Genomic DNA, 9024 nt, shown 5'->3' on the forward strand with positions numbered 1-9024 from the left:
CATTTGGAGCCCAGGGGTCAAACCAAGGTGCTGTCACCGAGCTCTGAGCAACACTGGGTAAGTCACATCATCTGTTCTTCCTAATACCTCATGTGTCGCTTCAGGACATGAACAAGAGAGGAAGAAGGTCCCGTAAAAAGATTATAATTATCATCATCATCATTGTAATTTAAATTGTGTTTAATTATGGAATTTATTGTCACAGGAAGTAATTTGACATTAACAGTTTAGACAGTGGACTCGACGTGTGTAATTATCAAGCATTACCACCATGGATGACAACCAATTTGCAAGGAAGAGAATTACACCTTGTGCTGTAGGTTACTCATTGGTAAGATGGGGATGCTGTGAGAGTTGGATTTCACCCACTCCAATCCTGCCTTTGTGTTTTTCCTGTCTTTTTAAAATTGAGCCCAGAATCTGAAACTGGAGACTGTTCCTGTTTGGCTTTGACTGGGCTCCAGGCTGGGTCTGGAAGCTGCTTTTGGTTTTGTTCTCCAGGCTGGCTTGGAAGCAGCTGCAGAGGAGTAGCTCTTGTGTGAGCCCGTCTGCTGCATGTAGCCATAGCTCTCACTGAGAAAATAAAAAATAATAGGAAAACTTTAGCCCAATTCTGTCTTAAAACTTCAATTCTGTCGCAAATAATAAATTAGTGATAAAAACCGTGTGAAAGGGATGAAACTTGAACTTGATGAAATAAGAAAACACTGTGCTTACATGGCAGGGGAGGATTGCTACAGGGAAAGGACAGCAGGGCACGAGTAATGCTGTGCCCTCACTCCAGTCGTGGACGCTGATGTGGCAAGTGGCTTGTATCTCATCCAAAGTATGTAAGGTGGTGGTGTTATTAAGCAGATGTCCCCATCCAACACTTTGGGACCCTTGGGTGAAAAAGAATTTAAAAGTGCTCCGTAAGTTTTGGGTTGGACTGGAATCAGAGGCTGTGTTTGGACGGGGTTTGCAAAACTAAACATGCTGCTCTTTCACCCATCTCCTGTGGAAGAGCCATAAATACAGGTCACTAAAATTAGTCTTGCAAAGCAGCTATTGACTGGTGCCTCTGATATTCCTACTCTTCTCTCTCCAACTCGTGCTTGAATAAAAGACCTCTGTGTGGTTTTAATCAGCTTTGGCAGTTGGCGTTGAGGAACAAGTAGGTTCACCAGAAGAAAGCAACTATTTGCTGCTGTAATAGTTTTCCCATTTGTTCAGACAGGTCAGATCTGGCTGCCCTTGGAGGGCTGTGGAGGTTAAGGAGCTGGGCTGGGTACTTACCAGCTGGTTGCAAGGCAAGAGAAGAGCATCAGGCAGTTTGCCAGCAAAGGCTAAAAGATAGCAGTGCCTCTTCAGGCTCGTGGTTTATTGGAGAGCCTCAGAGGGGATCTGTAACCAGAGAGCAACGGGCACCAGCAGCCAGCAAACCTTGGCACTGCTCAGGAACAGTGAGGTCTCCTGAGCAAGGAGGGATGTGGTAATTTCTTTGGAGACTGCAGTGAGGAGGCTTCCTGGAAATTGCACCAGGTCTGACCATCTCTGTGGTTTGGACATCAGGCTGTCGACATAGGATAGCCAAGGCATCTCTCCTGTTTGGCGACTTGCTGTCAGGAGCTTTCCAGTCCCTCTCTGACCTGTGTGCGGAGAACAACTGTGAAGAAATCACTCAGGGTAGCATCTTTTAGACTGGGACTCCAATGCAGAGTGAAACTCTGAGATGACAAGCTATTGTGCAGCTGTTTCCTCTAAATAACAGCAGACTTAAGCAGCCAGCTGGAGAAAAATGGCTTTGCAGGGCCTGAGGTGATTCTCTTACATGTGGCCTTTTGGAGTTGAAAGTCTCGGGCCTATTCTCCAGGGAGGACTGTGTTTCCTACAGCCTGCCTGTGTTTGTCCTTTACACCCAGGGTAGAGCTCTGCCCTACCCATGCTGGTCACTTCTGTACTGCAGATGTAACTTCAACTCGGCACTAGGTTGATGGAAAATAAATTCACACAACCGCTCAGTTCAGCTGATAGAAAAAATGTCATCTTGATTTTTATCTAGGTTCTTTCTGGATTGGTTGGTTTGTGTTACTGAAAGAGGAAAAAATAAAACCCAGGAGCAAATTTTAAAACTTATCTACATGTACTGAGAATTTGGGGAGGATCTTGTAGCTTGGGAGCATGAACTTGAGAGACTGCAAGCAGACACTTAAACTGACTTGGGGAAAAGCATGACAGCATACAGAAGCTCCTTTTGCTGGTTCTGTAGGTTGGATGTGAAAGAGCTCTTGGGCAGGTAAAGCTCACAGGAAGGCTGTAGCCACCAGTTCTGCCCTCATCCCTTCGTGGTGAGCACTGTCAAGCATACTCAGTGGCTTTCCCAGTCTCCTTGCTCCAGCTCCCAGGCTTGGCAGCCACATACAGGTTGTGTTCTTCCTGTGCACTGGAGAAGGCATGTCTGTATTTGCTCCTGTGGAGAGACAAGTGACACACTTACTGAAAACTAGTGACAACTGTTCATTGATCTGGGCTCAGTGTTCAGAAATGTGTCCCTCTAAGCAGGACCAGCTGAGAGGTATTTAATTCTTTCACTTCTGCAGTGTCTAGCTGAAGTGCTTTATGAGGACCTGTTAATTTAAGCCTCACATCTTACTCTGAACAACCTGGAAAGTATTATTCCCATACAGATTCATCAACGTTAAATAAGGATGGAGGGTCAGGAAGGGATCTGGAAATGTTAGGTTCTTTTTCCAGGAGATGTTATCTATCAGGAACAAAAATGTACTCTGCTAAAACAAAAGATTTCATGCAGGATTTTAGTTTCCAGCTATTGTTAAAATGTGTGTTTGAGAGCTGGGAACCCTGTGGTCAACAGTGAACTGGAATGAGTTGAAAACAGGAGAATGGACTCGCACTACGAAGAACAATGTTAAGTCCATGCTAATAGCATAGCCAGAAAGGAGGCCATGCTGGAGGGTACAGAAGGGCCTCAAAGGAACAGAGATGAGCAAGCCAGATCTATTACTGGATAGCTACAGAGTGAGCGTCCCAGGGCTGTCTTCTGTAAGAACATAGCTGGAATTCCTTCAGTTTGGGAGTAGCCCCTCCAGACTACGAAATAACTCAGTGTGAAGTTGTCCTAGACACCTCAGTGAGGACTCCTGGCATTTAAATGAAAAATGAGCTGTTGGGAGGCCTAAGGACAATAGGAGTGCAAGGGTGAAAGGAGTTGGCAGTCATGTGCTGGTCATTGGCTTGCTTCAGCCTTGGAGGAAAACAAGAAAGTATGACTGGGGTAGTCAAAGGCGTGGAGGAATCACCTTTGAAGAGAGGTGAAAGCGAATGGCACTGTGGTAAAGCTGAGTAAGAGGTGATTTCACAGACATGTATCAAAGATAGGAGTATGCAGGACAAAGCTGAGCAAGAACTGCTTGCTGTTCTTCCTGCCTCCCTTGTGTGTCTCTCTGTGACGTGAACAAGAGGGGAAGGAGACCACATTAAAAGTTTATTATTATTATTATCTTCTTAATTTAAATTGTGTTTCATTATGAAACTTACTGTCCCAGGAAGTACTTTAATCTTAACGGTTTGGACAGTGACTTGACGCTTGTAATTATCAAGCATTACCGTCAGGTATGACAACAAGTTTGCAAGAAAGAGAATTAAACCTTGTGATTCAGAAGTTAAGTTAATCTCTGAAGACTGGATGAACTAGGGTGTATGGGGCCAGAGAGCTTCAGTCTATTGCTAACTACCACAGGGGCATGTACTACCTTGAAATCATGGTGTGCCCCACACCTGGCACAACCCGCAGGCTCCTGCTCCTGTGGAAGAGCAGCAGCTCCCTTCCACCAGTGAACACGCACGCAAACTCCCCACACTGTGGTACAGTGCAGTGCAGCTCCCTACCCCTTTCTGTTCCTAAATCACCTTGTGGGACAGCTCAAGCCCAGCTAATGTGGCTGTAGCATCCTGTAGCCTCCTGTCCCTATGCCTGTTCCACAGCTGCCTTCCCACCTAGATCCAGCTCCTCCCCTGCTAATGGGGAAGTGCTTCTTGTTCAGTTTTGGCTGAGGTGGTGGCACTGTTAACAGAAACATGCTGTGCTAGAGATTCATTCTGCTGCTTTGTAAATATTTGTAATGTGCCCACATCTCCTCGTGGAGGGCTGCATAGAGCAGTCAGGGTTGCATAAACACAGGGTAGAGCAGATTTCTGGGAATGCATCATGGATGTGAGGACACAGCCTGCAAATCAGGAGGGTAATCAAAGCGTGGGACCCAGGCAGGTTCTCAGAGTCCTGCTGATGGATAATTCAGGCAGGGAAGAAATCTTAGTGTAGTTTAGTCCAAGCATCACTGCCTGTGGAGTAGCATGGAGACCTTTCTCTACTTCCTTGCATCATTTAGGCCAAATTCTGGTTTTGCTAAAATTGGGGGATCACTCTGGGTGCTTGTATGGTCCTACATCCCCTTCCCTTTTCTCATTGTGGTTTTGGGAAATACACACTTACTGTTTTTAACTTTCAAGTGCAGTAGATGCTGTATTGCACAGGGTATGTAATACCTGCTCTGACGTGATGTCCTGGCAGGGGTCTGTGAGCTTCATTCCCTTCTTATCTCCTGCTCCACTGCCTCAGGACACAACTGCAGCCTGGGTCATGCTCTGTGAGAGAGCTCCCACCAGTGTGAGCAAGAGGGCAGCTGAGACAATGCAATAAAAAGCTTCCAGGCAATGAGGCTGTCAATAACATAGCTAAACTACTCCCTGCTTTCCAGGCTGATTATGGGGAGTGTGTTTTTAGCATTGTGTGTGCAGGGTGTTTATTAATAATGTCAGAGTTGAGACCTCAACGACCTTTCTTCTGGCTGCTGAGATGCTGAAGCAAGCCTAAAAGATGTGTTGTGCATCCCCCAGCGCAGGGAAAAGAAAGGGAAAGTTTTAACATGCGTCTGGAGCATAGCTACAGCTGACAAGTGGCTCAACTCAAAAAAACTCAGACTGCTGAGAAGCTCTGACTTCTGCCTGGGTTAGGTCACCTGAAAGGGAGGTTCTGGTCTGCTGCTGTAGGAAGCCCAGCCACCATCCTTCTGCTGAGGACCTGGCTTTGGGAAGTGAGAGCGTTTAGGAGGTCAGCATGTGTGATAATGAGATTTAGAAAACATTGCTATAAGGAAGAGTGGGAGGAAATGCTGCTGTTTAATCTAGGGGTGATGGAGAGGATGCAGAAAACTCAAGGTTTTAAAAATAAGCTTTGTGTCTTGGAAAGCTTTGTGGTGGGTGAAGCTCTACAGCAAGGCTGTGAAGGAATGCTGTCCTTAGAGTTGGTCTTGCCAGGATGATGTAGCCACACTCAGCTGGGGTCAGGGGCAGGCAGTGAAGCACTGACCTTTCCATTCCCTCTTGTCCTATGTTTGCGTGCCTCTGTGACAACTTGGAAATGCCTTTTGGTTGAAAACAGAACTTAAAAGGCTTTGAAATGGGCAAGCTCTGAAGCCTGCTGTTCTTCTTGGGTTTCAGGGCAGGATTAACAGCCCATGAGCCAAAAGGTGCACACCTGCCAAAAAAGGTCCCTGTTCTTAAGCTGGGCACCCCATTGCACTTCTGAGGGTGAGTACAGCCATGTGGATCAGCACAGCAACAGATCACAGCTGTTGGTTAGGCACTGAAGAAGAGAAAGGCCATCTTGGCTTGTTTTCTACTTTTCTCCTTGAAGCTGCTCATCTGCTGTTGAACGTCAGGTTTCCATAAGTCTGAAATCTGGAACCACATCTGCTTTCTCTCCCAGCCCTGTTAACGAGCCAGTGCTCTTAACGTTGTAAAACATGCCCTGATTCCCGTTTCTCCATAACACAGCATGTGGAGGCAGGACCATGCAGCATCCTTTACCTTTGCTCTTGCTCAAAAGCATCCCACCAGGGAATCTGTACTTACTTTGTAGTTTTGCAGATGCTTGAAGCGTAGGAAATGTTTCCCAGTCCTGAAATTTTTGGCAGTAGGATTTGTTTCTCTGCTCTCCCAGTCTGGCAGGGAAACTCTCTCTTTTTAGGCAGTAACAGAAGTGAGTTTTGCCTGTTGTTTACAGCTGATGGGATCTGGTTCTTGGGAAGAGAAACACATCACAAGTTGCTGTGGTGTTGGCTAAGTGTGAAAGGTGCCAGCTTCCCCCACTCCCCAAGCCCTGACCCCTGTTTCCCACCTCTGCCCCATGACAGCAGTGGCAGGTGCAGCTCTACTGAAAGACAGCTTTTAAACCAGCTGGGTCAGAAGGAGAAAGAAGGAGAGAGGGGAAATAATTTTCCTCGACCCCAGAGACCTTCTCCCCGTGGGGTTGCATGCCTGAAGGCACAGAACATCCTGGCCAAGGAATTCTTTCCTCTAAGAGAAAGCTCAGGCATGAATCCATGTGAGGCTCGGAATAAGAGAAAATAATCTGCCTCCCACGTGCTCATAGCTTGATGGCCTCTCTTCTAATGTCTCCTTGCTGTCAGAGCAGCAGGGGACACAGTGACCCCCCTGCAGCCAGGGTGGGTGTGACAGCTCGGGGCAGGAGAGCAGCTGAGCAGGGCAGCAGCCTGGGAGCAGGCAGGGAGGGATGGCGGATGGAGCTGGAGGGAGAGGGCAGGAGGACGTGACACTGCCTCTCGCTTGGCACTGGGCCCGTCGTGGGGCTGGCTGAGGGACAGCAGCTTCCTCCGCTTCTCTTTACCCTGCACTGCTGCTCCCCTGCCCTGTCCCTGGGCCTCTCCTGCTGGCTTTCTCCTGCTGCCGGCATCTGGTCTTCTGAGTGTGAAGGACTATTTGGGAGAGTCTGATGCTACATTCCTCATGCCTGAGGCCTCTCAGATATCTCCAGCCAGTACAGTCACTTTAAAATGCAAAACAGATGAAATCTGAGTTTGCCAGAGGCTGAAGAGCCGGGTTTGTTTCAGGAGGTGCTAATGCTGATGGTTTCCCTGCTGAGGGACTTTGCAGTGTCTTCTGCCATCCTGCGTGCTGCAAAGAGTGGTGAGGAGCCCAGGAGCTGAGGAATGGGGAGCTGCAGGTGAAGCAACAGGAGTTTCATTCATCTGAAGTAGAAGGTGCGTCAGGGTGATGTAACTTTTCGTGCAGGTTAAGGAGTGAATGCAGGTGGAGTGCCTTTCTCTTTAATGAATAGCTAAACCACTCATGCCTTTACCTGAACACATAGCTGTGTTTGATGAGCCAGCACAGTGGTGTGCAGCCAGATTTCCCAGGGCTGGGTGCAGCCAAGGGCAAGTGATCACTGGGGCAGGGCATGTCTGCAGGCTCTGAGGCTTTGTGCTGGGAGCAGCAGGAAGAAATGAAGAAATGGCAGGGAAGGAGGGCACTGGTGCCCGCGGCAGCATCAGAACAAGCTGGGAATATGGCTCAGTGCTGCTTGGAGCCACGGGCTGAGCTATGAGCCTAGGGCAGACAAAATCCCAGCTGGGCTCTGCACCTTCCCCACCAGCCATGGGGAGCATGCCGGGGAAGTGGCACCCACCTGCCTGTCTTCTCCAGGCTGGAGCGGTCCCCTTGGGCTCTTTACCTAGCCCGGACTGTGGGCTGTAATTGCTCATTTGGAAAAATTTTGGGGAATCAGAGCTGTAATTGCCCCAAATGTCTGCTGCCTTTTGAGGTCTGGTTGGATCCCAGGCCGTGCCACCCCAGCATACATGCTTGTGCTCAATTGACAAGGATTTGTTACACAACCAACCCTCTCGTGTAGCTGCCACCAGGAAATTCCCCAGCATAGCAATAGTGGAAAAATATGTAGTTATCTTACCATAGTATAATTAAGCTGGTCAAATAAATAACAACCCATGTGGGAACTGAGAGTGATTTTTATTCCATAATCTTTCCAAAGCAGGATTGTTATTTAGAGGCTTCTATTTCTAAGTCATTTTCCCAAGCAGCTCCCATGAATTTTTCATTCCTTCTTGCCTGCTGCAGTTCAGTGCCTCCTCTAAAACCCTCCATCTCTTCCCCACAGCTCCTGGAGCCAGCTTAACCTGATGACTAAATCTTTCAAAGCCTGGACTTGATTCCTAATAATTTCTAAAAAAAAAAAAAAATAAATACAGTTTTTTGCTAGCAGTGTTAGTTTTGGGTAGGTCTTATCCTGGGATGAGACCTCTTGTGCTAAAGGCTTTAAGGTACAGCTTGTAGTTCAAAGACATGCTGCCCTTAGGAACTGGTCTCATTCAAGCAATGGTTCTGTCCTAGCAGGACATGGTCTGTGGAGGAGGATCAAACTCTTAATATTAACAGCCTGCTTCCACCCAGATTAATGGGATAGTTAAACATGCTCCTGGCAGCTGTGTTGCTTTGGGTCAGGAAAGCCAGGAAGGTGTGACTGTGGATGTGTCCTACCCAGCGTGAGACCCCTAAACTTGAGAAATCAAGCAGGAACAGGGATCACAGGAGCATTACACCTACCTTTACAGGCAGCTTCTGCCCCCCATCCCCATCCACATAGGTGCTGTGCTGACAAACACCAGCCCTCCTCACTGGGGTTCAGCTCTGTAATAGTGACAGGGTCTGAAATGTGTGAACACATGGAAGAAACAACTAACTTTGCCAACATGTTTTTTATACACCGCGGAGCCTGGCCAGCACATACAACACCCATGCCTGGGTCTGCCCCAGGGGCCTTATGCTTAAACAAACTGTGCTTCTTGATCACTCCAATTTAAATTTGAGCCAGCTGCTGGTACTACCTGTCCAGGGCTTCCTCCCAGTGTTTGAATAATGTTGAGGAGAAAGTCTGTCTGGCTAGCAGGAGAAGTCCTGGCTTGTCTGCCGGTGGTACCAAGCTTGTGCATATTCCTGCTGCTCAGTGAGGCGTTCTAGCTGCCTCAGGAGGGGAAGAAGGTGCACAAAGGAAAAAGGTCTCACTACCAAAGAGCCCGCGGGCTGGGTCCTCAGCTGGTAAAAACTGGAGTGGCTTCATGGAGGGCATGATGTGCTGTTGGTGAAGGGTCTGGCTGCCTGCCCTAGCCCCAGGCTCCCAGGAGAGCTGGGAAAGGGGCTGCTGCAAAA

Source organism: Falco peregrinus, chromosome 1 (assembly GCF_023634155.1).
Source record: "Falco peregrinus isolate bFalPer1 chromosome 1, bFalPer1.pri, whole genome shotgun sequence".
Taxonomy (NCBI): Eukaryota; Metazoa; Chordata; class Aves; order Falconiformes; family Falconidae; genus Falco; species Falco peregrinus.